This window comes from Mobula birostris, chromosome 4 (genome assembly GCF_030028105.1).
Source record: "Mobula birostris isolate sMobBir1 chromosome 4, sMobBir1.hap1, whole genome shotgun sequence".
Lineage (NCBI taxonomy): Eukaryota > Metazoa > Chordata > Chondrichthyes > Myliobatiformes > Myliobatidae > Mobula > Mobula birostris.
In genome coordinates, this window is record NC_092373.1 from 170,137,166 (window position 1) to 170,153,965 (window position 16,800).

General features: G+C 41.9%; 1 protein-coding gene across 2 annotated transcripts in view; it reads left to right on the top strand.

Moving 5' to 3' along the window:
• The window catches only part of bmpr1ba (bone morphogenetic protein receptor, type IBa), a 604,340-nt gene continuing 587,540 nt past the window's right edge, over positions 1–16,800 (top strand). Inside the window, exon 1 of one of the 2 annotated variants that reach the window (XM_072256455.1) lies at positions 1–176. The gene's annotated coding sequence lies outside the window, so the exon portion shown is untranslated. Of the gene's footprint in view, positions 177–241; positions 304–16,800 lie in introns of those variants that run through there. The other variant, XM_072256456.1, reaches the window with a different exon arrangement.

A 16,800-nucleotide genomic window follows, 5' to 3' on the forward strand; every position in this document is an offset into this window, starting at 1 on the left:
AGCACGGAGCCGGTTCTCGTCTGTCAGTCACAGGAGAAAGCTCAGAAGGAGCAACGGGGGGAGCTTTTAACTCATCAGTGCAACAAGCCTCCCGCGATTCAGACGAAGTGGAGCAAAAACGTTGTGTCTTCAATACCGTCAGTAAATAATTTCAAAGTGTAAAAGACTGACTTGCGGTGAGTGCAAAATACGGGGAGCAGTGTGGAGTTTGCAACGTGAAAGTACCTGAAACATGTCAAAAAGTAAAATGAAGCGCTGACATTCTGCGGTCCTGCCAAATAGCATTAATTAATAATTGCAAAGGTACCATTTTTATTTTTAAAGCACTACTATAAAATTAACAGCAGTGAAATTGCTGTGATTATTATCTTGCATTCAGAATCTGTAGTAAATAACACAATTGATTATAGACGCTGGTTTTAGTTCTGTTGAATTAAAGTTTGATTATTTGAAACCCTTGCAACCTGAAGCGATAAAAGAAATGTTTTAAGGAAATATTTCAGCTAAAGATGCTGTACATATACAAAATGTGAAGCCAATCTTTTTTGCTGAAATCGCCAATAAGAAGTATTTTAAGTTCCATGGAAAACATAAGGTAAAGAGCATGTACGGTGTAACTCCATTCACTCACGAGGGCGATATTCAGCTCTGGTTGATTGAATTGTTGGTGGTTTTCTTATGAGAATCTGACTTTCAGCGCTTTTGATGGAACATTGGAGCGACTACAATCGATATCAACTATAATCTTTTTTAATGAATTAAAATGTTGTGCAAGTTAAAACTACACAGTAATGCTCAGTTTGATTCATTTGGAAAATTGTCCCAGATATTTATTTTATCCCCTGGAATGTGTTCTTTCGTCAATTTATCAGTGCGTTAATCGTGCAAAGTGGTTTACAAGTACAGAAAGTATAAAATGTTTTATTCCCATGAAGGAATGAGATGGACAGATACTGACCATGTGGGTAGATCTGTGACCTGAGCTAATGAAGTGAATGATAATCTGCATTTTAATTTAAAAAGTTTGTACGTGTCGACTCGGACTGTACTTTTCTCAGGGTAGAAATGTCAAAAACTAAAAGACATGCATTTAAAGTAAGAGTGGAAAAGTTTAGTGGGGATGGGGGAGCAAAGTTATTCTATACTGAGAATAGTAAGTGCTGGTAATGGTAGGAGCATATACATATGATAGTAGTATTTAAAAGGCTTTTGGATACATTAATATGCATGGAATGGAGGGATATAGAACATATGCAAGCAGAAGAGATTTGGATTAATTTAGTTTAATTTAGATTTAATATATATTACTTATTTTGTACCTCATCTATTTAATATACATATACGTATGTACAGTGTAATTTATACACATTTTTTTTCTTTCTATGTTATCATATATTGAACTGCTGCTGCTAAGTTAACAAATTTCACAACACATGCTGGTGATAATAAACCCGATTTTGATTCATCTTGCTTGGCACATATATTGTGGGCCGAGTGGCCTTTTCCTGTGTTTTATTTTCTTTAACAGCCAGATTTTTGTAATTCCTTGCTGAATCCTAACTTTGTCTGCCAGTTCACAATATCGACCATGATCTGGCTCCTTTAATGCAACCAATAGTAGCTTGTGTGTGGAAGTTAGTCTGTGAAAAATATGGAAAGGCTAAAGCACTGTTAGGAAAGTAGCTGCTGCTAAGTTTGCACATTCATATTGCCGTAATATGTAAAATGTTCGAAGAAGGTTGCAATTGCTTGTATTGCATCCTTTAAAAATACAGCATTTTGGGAGTGGTTAAAAGAAATAAGAGTTGTGAATAACCCATTGTTCAGCCTCTGGATAAACTAGCATTTCAGGAATAATTTATTACTGCAGTTCATTTTGAATGTGCTAATTTTAAAAAAAACACAAAGAAATAATATATGGCCGGGACAATTCCTTAGTACATACAGGTTGAACATTGGTTAATTAATTAAAAAATAACTTTGTGCAGAGTTCCTGAGGACTGTGATTAAATGGGATTCATTTTGCATCATCATTGAGGTCTCTTGTGTCTTTTAATCTCAGTTAATTTGGCAGTACAGGTAGTGAGACACAAGGGATTGAAGATTCTGGAAATCTGGAGTAATGGACAAAAGCTGGAGGAACTCAGCAGATCAGGCAGCATCTGTGGAGGGCAGTGGATGGTTGATGCTTCAAGTTGAGGACCTTCGTCATACCCTTCACTGAGTTCTGATGAAAGGCCCACTTCCCTCCATACATGCTGCCAAATGTGCTGAGTTCCTCCATCTTTCTGTGTGTTATATAGAGATACTTGACTTCTTGTTTTAAGTCCACAGTCAATCCTTTCTGTCCTCTTAGATTGACCTTGAAGGTCCCAGTGCACTATTTCAGAGGAAATGGGATGATCTCTCCATGTGCAGTGTTGTAGGTTAACATAAGTTGCAATAGGACATTGACCGGATAGGAAGCTGAGCTTGAGAAGTGGTAGATGGAGTTCAAACTGGGAAAGTGTGAAATGATACACTTCGGAAGGTTGAACTTGAAGGCAAGGTTAATGGCAGGATTCTGAGCAGTGTGGGGAAACAGGAGGGATTTTAGGGTTCAAGTACATAGATACCTCAAAGTTGCTGTTCCAATTGATAAGGTGGTTAAGGAGGTCCTCATTAGTCAGGGGATTGAGCTGAAGAGCTACTTGAAATCTAGCAGCTCTATAGAACTCTGGCTAGACCATACTTGGAATATTATTCTAGTTCTAGTCGCCTTATAATAGGGAGAATGTGGAGGTATGGGAGAGGTGCAAGGGGGATTTCTCAGGATACTGCCTGGATTAGAAAGCATATTTTATAATGCAAGATAGAGCAGGCTAGGACTTTTCCCTTTTGCAGCGAAGGAGGATGAGAGGTGATTTGATAGGTCTGGGTAAGATGATAAGAGGTATCAACACAGTGGATAACCAGCATCTTTATCCCAAGATGGCAGTGGCTAATATGAGAAAGCATACTTTTAAGGTGACTGGAGGAAAGTATAGGGGGATGTCAGAGCTGGGTTTTTTTTACACAGAAAGTGCTTTGAGCGCACTTCTATTGTTGGTAGTTCAGGCCAACACATTAGGGACATTTAATAGATTCTTAAAAAAGGCACAGGGATGAATAAAAATTTAAGGCTATGTGGGAAGGAAGAACTAGATTGTTCTTTGAGTATGCTAACATGTTGGCACAGTATAGTGGGCTGAATGGCTTGTACTGTGCTGTGTTATTCTATATTCTTTTGCAGTGAGATTGTTTATGGTGCCTTAGTGTCTTGTCCCAAATACAGCACCTTCAACGTGCTGCACTCCTGTGCATTACACTGACATAGTGATATATATGTAATAAATTTGTGTGAACATGGTAATGAACATATTATTTCCACATATATATACCTCAGAGAGATTATAAATTGCCAGTGAATAATATCTTGGAAAGGATTTGTCTTTACATAATGAAATGCTTTTGAATGCATTGGCATTCTGTTAGTCTACATACTCTATGATTTCCTTGTGCAATTCAATTAGTCAACATGGACTTATCCCTTGCAATCTGTGTTGACTGCCCTATTAGTCACATCTTTCATACTTTGACTAATCACATTCCAGATTGCGGTCTCCAGTACTTTGCTTACACCGATGTAGGTCTAACCAGTCTGTAATTGATTTTTTTCCTTCATTTTCAAATGGACTGTAGTGTAGCTTGAGGTGTTCCCTATAAATCCTGCATATGAAATCAGCAATAAAAGCTGAGCAATTTTCTATGTGAGGAAACTTAGATTTCTGACTACATTCCTGAAGCAAACAAATAAACTCTAAAGTGTTTTCAGGAAGATAATTCAGGGAAGATAAATCTTAAACATTTAACTTACTTCAAAAATGTGTTAAAGATTTGTGGATTGTTTAAGTTTTCTGGGAAAAATGTTTGCAAACATATTCACTCCAGGAAATAGCATTTCTATTGAATGAATTTGATTTTTTCATTTACACCGTCTGTATTTTATGTGCACTTAATGCTGATTTATTTAACATTGCACAGGATTTGTTACTTTGTATCAGATTTGTTAGTTGACTTTTGCTGTGAGTTGAGTAGTTTCAGTGTGAGGTCCAGTGTCACCTTTGCTCAAGATCCGTGTCCTGTGTGGTAACAATTCGTCTTCCTGTATAATCTCTGTTCCTTTAATGTGACCGAGTTGTTATTTTCTAGCCATATTCTAGCTCCTAACCACATTCTTCTGTCAGTAGTTTTAAATACTCCTGCTATAGAATGTTTTGTAATATAAAATATAATTAATTTAATGGTTATTGGGTTTCCTTGAGACTATTGATGAAAGGAATACAGTCAGTTACTTGGAGGGAGGTGAATAAACTATGATAAATGGTTTGTACTTGGAGTTAACAGCTATTAAGCGGTCAACAAATTGAATGATGACTGATCATTGACAAATTGCAAATCTGAATACAGCTGTTCAAATTTGAAACTATTTCCTGTCATTATTTTTAAAATGAAAAATATGATTTATAATCTGGGGATGTGGGGTTGGGGGGGGAGGTGTTTAGGTCTATAAGTTTTCAATCTTTTTACAGTGAGCCTTGTAGTGTAAAAGTTCCTTGCCTTTAGATGGACAAGAATCCTGACTGAGAAGCACACACACAATGCTGGAGGAGCTCAGCAGGTCAGGTAGCATCTACGGACAGGAATAAAGGCTCAATGTGTTGGGCTGCGGCTCTTCAGGAGGAATGGAAAGGGTGGAGGAAGAAACTAGAATAAGTACGGGGGTGGGTGGGGGGAAGGGAAGGAGTACAAGCCAGGAGGTGATAGGTGAAGCTAGGTGAGAGGAAGGTAGCTGGGTGGAGGAAGGTGTGTTAATGAGAGAAGCTGAGAGATGATAGGTGGAAAAGGTAAAGGGCTGAGTCGTGTAATTCCATTCTGAGTCCTGGTTCCAATATCATATGGGAATTCTTAATGGGTAGGTCAGAGCAAAGAGGTGAAAGGAGTGACATTATCAGAGGAGACTTAGTTGATTGCCTTGTGTTATATATAGATACTAAATTATTGTTCGAACATCAAACAGTACAGTATAGGAACAGGCCCAAAAGTCCAACACTTAAGCTCAGTGACCCATCCCTCCACACCCGAACCACCACTACTTTATTGTTTTGGAAACACAGAACATAGAAAACCTCCAGCACAATACAGGCGCTTCGGCCCACGATGCCCTGCTAAACATGTACTTATTTTAGAAATTACCTAGGATTACCCCTAGCCTTCTATTTTTCTAAGCTCCATGTACCTATCCAGGAGTTTCTTAAAGGACCCTATCATACCCACCTCCACCACCGTTGCCAGCAGCCCATTCCATGCACTCATCACCCTCTACATAAAAAAATTGCCCCTGACATTTCCTCTATACCTACTTCCAAGCACCTTAAAACTGTGCCCTCTCATGTTAGCTATTTCAGCCCTGGGAAAAAGCCTCTGACTATCCACACGATCAATGCCTCTCATCATTTTATACACCTCTGTCAAGTCACCTCTCATTCTCTGTTGCTCCAAGGAGAAAAGGCCAAGTTTACTCAACCTATTCTCATAAGGCATGCTCCCCAATCCAGTCAACATCCTTGTAAATCTCCTCTGCACCCTTTCTGTATTTTCCACATCCTTCCTGTAGTGAGGCGACCAGACCAGAGCACAGTACTCCAAGTAGGGTCTGACCAGGGTCCTATGTAGCTGCAACATTACGTCTTGGCTCTTAAACTCAATACCACGACTGAAGAAGGCCAATGCATTGTATGCTGTCTTAACCACAGAGTCAATCTGCACAGCTGCTTTGAGCGTCCTATGGACTCAGACCCCAAGATCCCTCTGATCCTCCACAGTGCCAAGGGTCGTACCATTAATACTATATTCTGTCATCATACTTGACCTACCAAAATGAACCACCTCACACTTATCTGGGTTAAGATCCATCTGCCACTTCTCAGCCCAGTTTTGAATCCTATCGATGTCCCACTGTAATCTCTGACAGCTCTCCACACTATCCACAACACCCCCAACCTTTGTGTCATCAGCAAATTTACTAACCCATCCCTCCACTTCTTCATCCAGGCCATTTATAAAAATCACGAAGAGAAGGGTTCCCAGAACAGATCCCTGAGGTGTACTATTGGTCACTGACCTCCATGCAGAATATGACCCATCTACAACCACACTTTGCCTTCTGTGGGCAAGCCGATTCTGGATCCACAAAGCAATGTCCCCTTGGATCTCATGCCTCCTTACTTTCTCAATAAGACTTGCATGGGTACCTTATCAAATGCCTTGCTGAAATCCATATACACTACATCTACTGCTCTTCCTTCATCAATGTGTTTAGTCACATCTTCAGAAAATTCAATCAGGCTCGTAAGGCACGACCTGCCTCTGACAAAACCATGCTGACTATTTCTCATCGTATTATGCCTCTCCGAATGTTCATAAATCCTGCCTCTCAGGATCTCCTCCATCAACTTACCAACCACTGAAGTAAGACTCATTGGTCTGTAATTTCATGGGCTATCTCTACTCCCTCTCTTGAATAAGGGAACAACATCTGCAACCCTCTGTAACCCTCAGGCTTGCCCAGCTCATGTTCGTCTAGGGGAAACAGCCTTTGGCTCCGCCAAACTGGGTAATCGTGTGTGTGTGGATGCTGTGTATTGTACCCTCAGTTACAAACCCACAACGCAAAATATCAGACAGTACATCATATGCATTAAATGATTGAACTTTATGAATCTTAATATGATTATAGGGTTAGTAAGGAAAATAAAAACAGGGCCCAAGTCAAGTCAAAGTCACGCTGGAGCTCACTTGGTCGTCATTCTTCCACCATTGGTCTCCTCCGAGCGTCGTCGACCTTCAGACCCTCAGATCCCAGTCCACTCCATCCGGTGGTCTACCTGCTCTCTCCACACGCGTCTTCCCTCTTCATCTCTCCTCGACAAAAGACCACGAAAAAACATCTTTCCAGACTCACAAGACACAGCAACAATCTCTTATTGGCTAACATGCATCCTGTTATCTCCAGCCATAACCCAAACATTGCTGCTACAGAGAAATCATTACCTCAGCAGTGAACATTACAAAGAAGCCATTAATTAGCAGTGAAATCTAACAGTGCGTTATACCACCAATCCTCTGGAACCTCTCCCATCCCCATTGATGATGCAAAGATCATTGCCAGAGGCTCAGCAATCTCCTCCCTCGCCTCCCACAGTAGTCTGGGGTATATCTTGTCCAGTCCCGACTTCTTATCCAAATTGATGCTTTCCAAAAGCTCCAGTACATCCTTTTTCTTAATGCCTATATGCTCAAGCTTCTCAGTCCGCTGTAAATCATCCCTACAATTGCCAAGGTCCTTTTCTATAGTGAATACTAAAGCAAAGGATTCATTAAGTACCTCCGCTATCTCCTCCGGTTCCATACACACTTTTCCATTGTCACACTTGATTGGTCCTATTCTCTCACATCTTATCTTCTTGCTCTTCACATATTTGCAGAATGCCTTGGGTTTTTCCTTAATCCTGCTCACCAAGGCCTTCTCATGGCCCCTTCTTGCTGTCCTAATTTCATTATTGAGCTCCTTCCTGCTAACCTTATAATTTTCTAGATCTCTATCATTACCTAGTTTTTTGAACCTGAACACACCTAACAAACTCCACCCCATCTAAACCCCTTGCTCTAGGAAGATGGCAATCAATATTTGGGAAATTAAAATCCCTCACCATGATGACCCTGTTATTATTACACCTTTCCAGAAACTGTCTCCCATTCTACTCCTCGATGTCCCTGTTACTATTGAGCCATCCAAGTCTTTGTAATGGCCACAACATCATAGCTGCAAGTACTGATCTAGGCTCTAAGCGCATCCGCTTTGTTCATGATGCTTCTTGCATTAAAATAGACACATCTTAAATCATCTGTCTGAGCGCATCCCTTCTCCCTTAGCTGCCTATTCTCCCTCTCACACTGCCTACAAGTTTTCTCTTTTTGTGAGCCAATCACCTCTTCCTCCTTCTCCTCAGTTCGGTCCCCCCACCCCCAGCAATTCTAATTGAAATTCTCCCCAGTGGCCTTAACAAACCTCCCTGCCAGGATATTGTTCCCTCTCAGATTCAAGTGCAACCCGTCCTTTTTGTACAGGTCACGCCTGCCCCAAAAGAGGTCCCAATGATCCAGAAATCTGAATCCCTGCCCCCTGCTCCAATCCCTGTCAGAGATACTTTATGGACAGACACTCCTGTGCCTAGAGTCACTTTATGGAGATAAAATCAATATATGTATATAAGTTATCTTGTGTTTATTGTATTTTTGTTATTGTGTTTTTTATATTGTGTTTTCTTATACTGCATTGGATCAGGAGTAGTAATTATTTTGTTCTCCTTTTCATTTCTGTACTAGAAATGATATTAAACAATCTTGAAACTTTTGCCAAACTAATTAAATGAGTTATTAATTGCTCGACTGAACTAAACCCATGGCCCATGGCCCCCACCTTTTGTACAAGGGGACCATTCTGTAATCTTACAGTAGTGTGTGGAAGCTGTCCTTGAGCCTGATGGTATGTGCTTTCAGGCTCTTGTATCTTCTGCTTGATGGAGAAGGTGGAGAGGGCAAAAGCGACAATGTTGGGATGAGTGAGATCTTTGATTAAGCTGGCTGCTTTACTGAGACAGGCAGGAGGGTAAACAGAGTCATGACGTGCTAAACTGTGTCCACAACTCTCTGCAAGTTCTTGGAGAAGTTGCTTTACCAAACCAGTTAGTATGTTTCTGTGCTAAAGGAATGGCAAAGTGCTAAAGGAGATGAACGTGTATTTTACAGCCTGCAAGAATATGGATTGCATTTGATAAATAGAATAATTTTAATGCAATTGTCCAATCATTTTGCAGCAGTATTTCAGAGTAGGCGGAGAGCTAACCTAAGTTTCATGTAATATTGTAACCTTAGATAACTTGGTCACACTCATTGATTCTGTATTATATACCGTGTGACATTTTGTGAAAGTATCTGGAATGCATTCAACCCAGAGTCATGCTCCTGATTTAATAAGAAAACATTCAGTATATATTGTTGCGTTAAACTATAATTTTTTCAGATCTGATGTCAAGCCAAAGACCCGTCTGCCTCCTGGAGTGGACGTCAAAGAACTCACAGTATAATGTGTGATGTCAGATGTGGCTCACTTGGTAATGAGTTTGCTTCTGAATTGGAATGATCTGTGCTCATAACCCAGACTCTAATTGAGGCAGACATCCCAAATGTAATACTGGGGAGTGCGGCATTCTCTTTTGGGTGAAATGATAGAATGAGGTCCAGATTTGAGAATCTAAAAGAAGGAAATTCTTTCAGGTGCCTGGGCTTGTATTTATTTAGTGGTGCAGCTCGTAGCAGTCCCTTCTGGCCAATGGGCAACACCGCCCAGCAACCCACCTACTCAACCCAAGCCCAATCATAGGACAATTTACAATGACCAATTAACCCTAACCCTAACCGGTAAGTCTTTGGACTGTGAGAGGAAGCTGGAGCAGCCAGAGGAAATGCTCAGTCAACATCAGAAACCGATGATGTGGGAGCTTGCTGTGTGCAAATTGGCTGCAAAACGCTGTAGGATATTATGAAGCTCCTGTATTAAAATTATTTTCATAATGGAATTGGATAAAACCCAGTAGATGAAAATAAATTGGTATTTTTTTTTACTCTCACATGTACCGAGATACAGGGAAACATTTTATTTTGCATGCCATCCATACAGATAATTTCAACACGTCAGTACGTTGAGGTTGTAGAAGGGAAAACAATCACATAATGCAGCATAAGGTGTTACAGTTGCAGAGAAAGTGCAGGCAGACAATCATGTGCAAGACTTTATTGCAATGAGGCAGACTTTGATGTCAGAAGCCATTTTCCCATACTAGGGAACTGGTCAGTAGCCTTGTAACAGCAGGATAAAGCTGTCTTGCGTCTGGTAGTGCCACTTTCATGGTTTTGTATTTTCTGCTCAATAGCAGAAATAGTGGAGGGTGCCATTTTATTAATTTAGAAATACGACACAGTAACAGGCCCTTCTGGCCAACAAGGCTGAGCGACCCAGTCACACCATTGTGACCAATTAACTCACTGACCTGAATGTTGTTGGAATGTGGGAGGAAACCAGAGCACCCAGAGGAAACCCACATGGTCATCGGAAGAACATACAAATTCCTTGCGGGCAATGGTGGAACTGAACCTGGATTACTGGTACTGTAATAGTGTTACGCTAGCCACTGGCGTTACCGTGTGAGTTAGCATGCTCCGATTTATGCAGGTTAGGTATGGGCAGAAATCGGCTTGGACGTTGAAGAAGAGTAGGATAGCACAGTGATTGTACTGCTACCTCACACCTCCAGAGACCCAGGTTCAATTCTGGCCTCGGATACTGTCTGTGTGGAGTTTGCACAATTTCCCTGTAACCAGGTTTCCTCTGGGTGCTCCAGTTTTCCTCCACATTTGAAAGTCGTGTGGGTTAATAGGTTAATTTGTCTTCTTCTTGGGGCCCTTGACTCCCAATGGAGCATAGGCTATTGATGATCTCCCATCCCCATCATCCAAAGTCAATGGTATGGTTGGAATTCATCCAAGTTTCTGTAATCTCTTGTATCCACAGTACAGGGGATTGGCCTGTACAGCTTCCCCCTGTTGGCTGGCTTTACTCGTTTCCACCTCTCATGATGGAGATGCAGGGCTGGCCTTTGAGAGGCAATAGTTAATTGACTGTAGTAAATTATCACTCAGCCTCACAGTAGGGGCAGAATTTTGAGGGAGGAGTTTGAAATGTGGGAAGAATAAATGGAATGAAACTTGATGGATGGTGGGTGGCTAATGGTTGCACCGGCTCGGCCTGTTTCCAGAAATGGGCACTTTAGTCCAACATATCCATGCTAACCTTTAGTCCCATCTGCACAAATCCCAGCTGCCAGCGTTAGGTCCATATCCTCCTGTCCTTTGCCTGTCTAACTGCCTCCTCAACATAGAAAATGTATCTAATTCGTTACCTCCTCTTGCAATGCATTCCAGATATCAACCACTGTCAGTGTAGAGCAAAACATACCCACAGATACCACCACCCCCCACTAAAACTCCTATCTGTTGGTATTGCTATTGGTTTATTGTCACATGTAACAAGGTGAAGTGGAAGGCGGTGTGTGCTGTCCAGGCAGATCATGTCACGTAGAAGTACAAACTGAATGCAGAATACGTTGTTGCAGCTGCAAGTTCGGTGCAATGCAGGTACACAAATGAAATTCAAGGTAGATCGGGGATCAAGAATTTATAGAAACACAGGAAACCTACAGCACAATACATTTATGTTTAAGATATGAGGTCAGTTCAAAAGTTGTCACACACAAGCTGGAAATTTGGAGCAGCACGCAAAGGAGCTGGAAGATCTCAATGGACCAGGCAGCATCTATGCAGGGAAATGGACATTTGATGTTTCGAGTTGAGACCCTCAGTATTGATGGAAGTTCTCTTTGAGGCTGGTAGGATGTGTTTTCAAGCTCTTGTATCTTCTTCCTGATGGGGAAGAGAGAGTGAGTGGGGTGGGAGGTGTCCTCGATTATGTTGGTTACTTTCCTGATCCAGAGGGAAGTGTAGATGGAGGCAATGGAGGAGAGGCTGGTATGTGTGATAGACTGGGCTGCATTTCCTTATCTAGGGTGTGAGTGACCAAATAGTAAATATACACCATTACATTGCAGCTTGCTGGCCACTTTGACTTTGGCTACATCCACACTAGACCAGATAATTTTGAAAACGCTGGTTTCACGTAAAAATGATAGGCGTCCACACCAAGCGCTTTTGAAAATATCTCCGTCCACATTAAAACAGGTATTTGGGCGAATCTCTTCCTACTGGGCATGCGCAGGACACATCTACAGAAAACAAGCGACGTGTTTGGTGCCAAGCCTCGCTGTGAAAGTGCACGTTTGTGCAGTTACAGACTAGAAAAACTTAAAAGGAATTGCTGTTGGCTCTGGCGCAGGAGGACTTAAAACTTAAAAAAAAACAAATATTGGAGCATATGGAGGCAACCAACAGGGAGTTCACGGACAGTATGACCCGGCTGACGACGAACATTGAAAAACTGACTAACTCTGTTGCATTAATAAAGCACCTTGTTAAATGTATAAAACATGTCTGCATCAGAGTTATCTTGTATTTGCATACAATGTTACATTAGGCTGTTACACATCTATTGTCAGAGAAGTACTTGCGTAAATAGGTAAACCACCTTCATACAAGCAAGGACAGAAAAGAGGGCAAAGTGAGTATACTTATTTATCAGTAAGCTATGGGTCAAAGTATTTGGTGAGTACATTTCTAACTCTTCTGGCTTCGGTCTCGTTGCCGTCTGTTCTGAAATTGTTAGGTTGTGTGGGGGGTTGCGTTCAAGAAAACAATGAAATGCCATGCTGCTGCTATCTGTTCTGGCACGTCATGACAGTGTTTTAAAAATATCCGTTTACCCCGTCCACACTGCTCTGCACAATCGGCATTTTCAAATTTACACAGTCTGGAGGGCGTTTTAGAAAATCTCCATTTTTGGGGGGGGGGGGAACCCCATTTCAGTGTGGACGGAGGGTCAAAACGAAGAGAAAAAGCTTCGGTTACAGATTTATCCAGTCTAGTGTGGACGGAGCTTTACTTTAAAAAGACTTCATTTATTTTAGCACCTTACATCAACTCCAGGTACACAAAAGGGTTTTATGACCAAAGAAGTACTTGTGAAGTGAGGTCACTCTTGTAGCATGTGTGAAAGCCCACTGAGTAGTGTGAATAGAAACAGATTATGCTAATTGCATGATGACTATTGCCCTGTTCTAGCCTCAACCATTTGGGAACAGGCTCAGAGCTTTGCTGTGAAAGGTGGGAAAGAAATCTGACTGCATTTGTGGCCACGGCAACTGTATTTTGAGTGTGAATTTTCTAAACACGAGGAAGTCTGCAGATGCTGGAAATCTAAAGAGACACATCCCCCACTCTCTCTCTCCCCCCCCCCCCCCCCCACCCCCGGCACCCGGAGGAACTCAGGAGGTCAGGCAGCATCTATGGAGATGAATAAACAGTCGACAATTTGGGCCAAGGCTGTTCTTCGGAATTTTTTATCCAGGGCAGCCTTGGAGGTATTTAACAACTCGCTAAAACTTTTGAAAATTTTGGGACTTGAGGGCTTCAGGGATCTGGCACAGAGAGTAGAGACCTGGTAGATCAGCCATGATCATACAGAATGGTGAATCAGGTTTGGAGTGCTGAATGGCCTACTCCTCAGGTCAAATTGTGTTTATTGTCAAGTGCAATGAAAAACATCAGACACAAAACTAGCAAGGAAAACATCAAATAAGCATGAATTGTAAACAATTATACAAGAAAGAAGACAAGTCTTCTTGTAATCCATGGTAGTGTAAAGTGGTCATAGCATTGCTATTCTGGGGTAGTAAGTAGGATTGTGCAGGTTGGTTCAGGAACCAAATGACACAGGGAAATAACTGTTCTGAACCTTGAAACTTCAGGCATCTGTAACACCTGCCTGAGGGTAACGTGAGATGATGGCGTGACCTGGATGGTGGGGATATTCGATGATAGATGCTGCCTCCTTTGGGCAGTGTTTCATGTACATACTACTGATTTGGGGGGGATGTGCCAGTGATGTCCTGCACTTATTTTATTGGAGCTAAGTTACCGTTGCATCTGCCCCTCTCACGTAGCTGCTGAGTTGCTGCACTACTTTTGACGCAGAACTCAGATCTGCTGCTGGAGTAATCACTCATAAGCAGAGGCTGCAGCACTTTATTGATTAACAGTCCCTTAAGAATTCTCTGACAGACAGTCTGGCAGTTTTGTGATGGTGTAACTAATTGAATGTGCCATTCTGGCTAATATACTTCATCAGTCAGCTGCTGATGCAACGAAGGTTCCTTGATGTGAGTGTGATTCATTAATAATCCATCACGTTCTAGTCAAACCATTTACTTTGGTGGGAAAATGGAATTTGTGCAGAGCCATTGCTGAACCATTGAGTTCACTTAAAATTTTAGAGCATTTTTGGTTCACTCAATAACAAGATTTAGGAAATGTAGAAGGCCCCATTTGTACACAGCAGGCCACCACAAACAGCTGTGTGAAAATGATCAGGTGATTGGCTGTAGGTATATTGATTGAAAGATAAAAGTTGGTCAGGACAATTGAGATAATTCCTCTATTTTTGTACTCGCAAGTTCCTGGTTTGATACATTGTCTGAAAGTTGGGAAGGGATTGGGTTTTGGCTCATGTAATATCACTGTGCTGTTAAATCCTTCACAGTATGTGTGTCCACTTATGATTGGGAGTAACTGACTGTACTTTTACTCTTGGGTGCTCCTGTTTATACCCAAGGAACTGAGAAGAACTAACTAATGCAGACTTAAGATATTGAATTGTTATAGTCATAGTAAACGACCACACGTGCCATCGAAACAATGCAGACAAGCTGCTGGAATCAGATTTAATGAAGGATGAATGAGTGGAAAATATCAACAGTTCAAAAATGTTGATGAGCCTCGCCCTCTCCCCTCCATCTCGCCCTCGCCCTCGCCCCCCCAATCTCGCCATCTCGCCGACTCGCAACCCCCCCCCCCCGTCTCGCCGACTCGTGGCCCCCACATCTCAACCTCTCACGGCTCCCACATCTCGCCATGTCGTCCTCACCCCTCCGTCTTGGTTGCCCTCCCCCTGCCCCCCCATCTCAGTTGCCCTTGCCCATCTCGCCCCAGCCCCACCATTTCGGTCACTCTCTGCCTTGGACCCTTCGTCTCGGTGACTCTCTGCCTCGGACCCTCCTTCTTGGTCCCTCACTTTCGTCCTTAACAAAATCTTTCTTTCTGTCCTGTTATATCTTCTGCAACACAGACTAATGATTGTTTGATTGTGTTGCTGAGAAGGCTTTATGACTTTAATAAATGTTACTGCATTGATACGTAGGAGAGGCAACTCTGGACAGTGCGGCTGAATAGTGGGAACGCTGAACTCAAAGTGTTCGATGTGGTAAATGGATTATTTTACAGTACAGCCTGTCTTCATGATCCACTGGTTGATGTTGCAGCTGCATTTGTTGTTTTATTTGTGGGATGTGGACATGACTGGCATTGCCTACATTCATTACACATGCCTCGTTCCCTATGAGCTCCAGAGTTAACCACACTGGTAGGTTGAGAGTCATGTACAGTACAGACCAAACCTGGTATGGAAAACAGCTTTCATTCCCTGAAGGAGATTAGTAAATCAGATGTTATTTTACAACAATCTAGCAGTTTCATAGTTATCATTAGTAGACTAGCAATTATCTTATTCATTCCAGATTTATTTAATTACTTATTTGAGTTCACCAGCTGCTGTTGTGGGATTTGAACATGCCATTTGGTCAGTGGTCCTAAGCTCTGTCTGCTAGTCCAGAAGTTAACCACTCCACTTTCGCATCCCATTCAGTCATGACCTTGTCCAAGGAAGAAGTAATATCCTCCAGAACTAAACTCAATAATGCTCTCTTTTGTTCTGTTGTTTTCCCTTTCCTGTCATCTGTGTCTCTTTGTTTCTCAGAGGAGTTAGAACATAGAACAGTACAGTCCATTCAGCCCACAATGTTGTGCTGAACTTTTAACCTACTCTAAAATCAACCTAACCCTTCTCTCCTGCATAACCCTCCAACTTTCTTTCATCCATGTCCTTATCTGAGTCTTAAATCTCCCTACTGTCTCTACCTCCACCTCCACCACCCCTTGCGGTATGTTCCATACACCCAAGTTTGTAAGAACCTGCTGTTGACATCACCCCCCCCCCCCCAGTACTGTTCTCTAATCACCTTAAAATTATGCCCTCTATATTCGTCAGTTCTACCTTGGAGAGAAAAAAAAATCTATAGCTGCCTCTTCTATCTATGCCTTTTGTCATCTTATACACCTCTAACAAGTACTCCTCCTTCCCCCATCATTCCAAAGAGAAAAGCATTAGCTCGCTCAACCTATTCTCATAAAATATGCTGTCTAATCCAGGCAGTATCCTGAAGAAACCTGCTCTGCAACCTTTAAAGCTTTCACAGTTTTCCTAAAATAACGTGGCCAGAACTGAACACAATGTTTTAAGTGTGGTCTAATCAAAGTTTTATAGAGCCGCAACATTAATTGTGGCTCTTGAATTCAAATCCCCAGCTAATGAAGGCCAACACACCATACCACTTCATACCACCCTATCCACTTGCGCAGCAACTACGAGGGATCTATGGACTTGGACCTCAAGATCCATCTGTTCCTCCACACTGCTAGAGATCTTACGATTAGCCCTGTACTCTGCCTTCAAGTTAGATCTTCTAAAGTGTATTACTTTACACTTTTCGGGATTGAATTCCATCCTCTTAGCCCAGCTGTGTATCCTATCAATGTGCCATTGTAACCTGCAGCAATCTTCTACACTCCCAACCTTTGTGTCATCTACAAATTTACTAGCCCACCTCTCCACTTCCTTATCCAAGTCACTTATAAAAATTATAAAATACAGGGTTCCCAGAACAGTTTAGACAATAGACAATAGGTGCAGGAGTAGGCCATTCGGCCCTTCGAGTCAGCACCGCCATTCACTGTGATCATGGCTGATCATCCACAATCAGTATCCAGTTCCTGCCTTATCCCCATATTCCTTGACTCCACCATCTTTTAAGAGTTCTA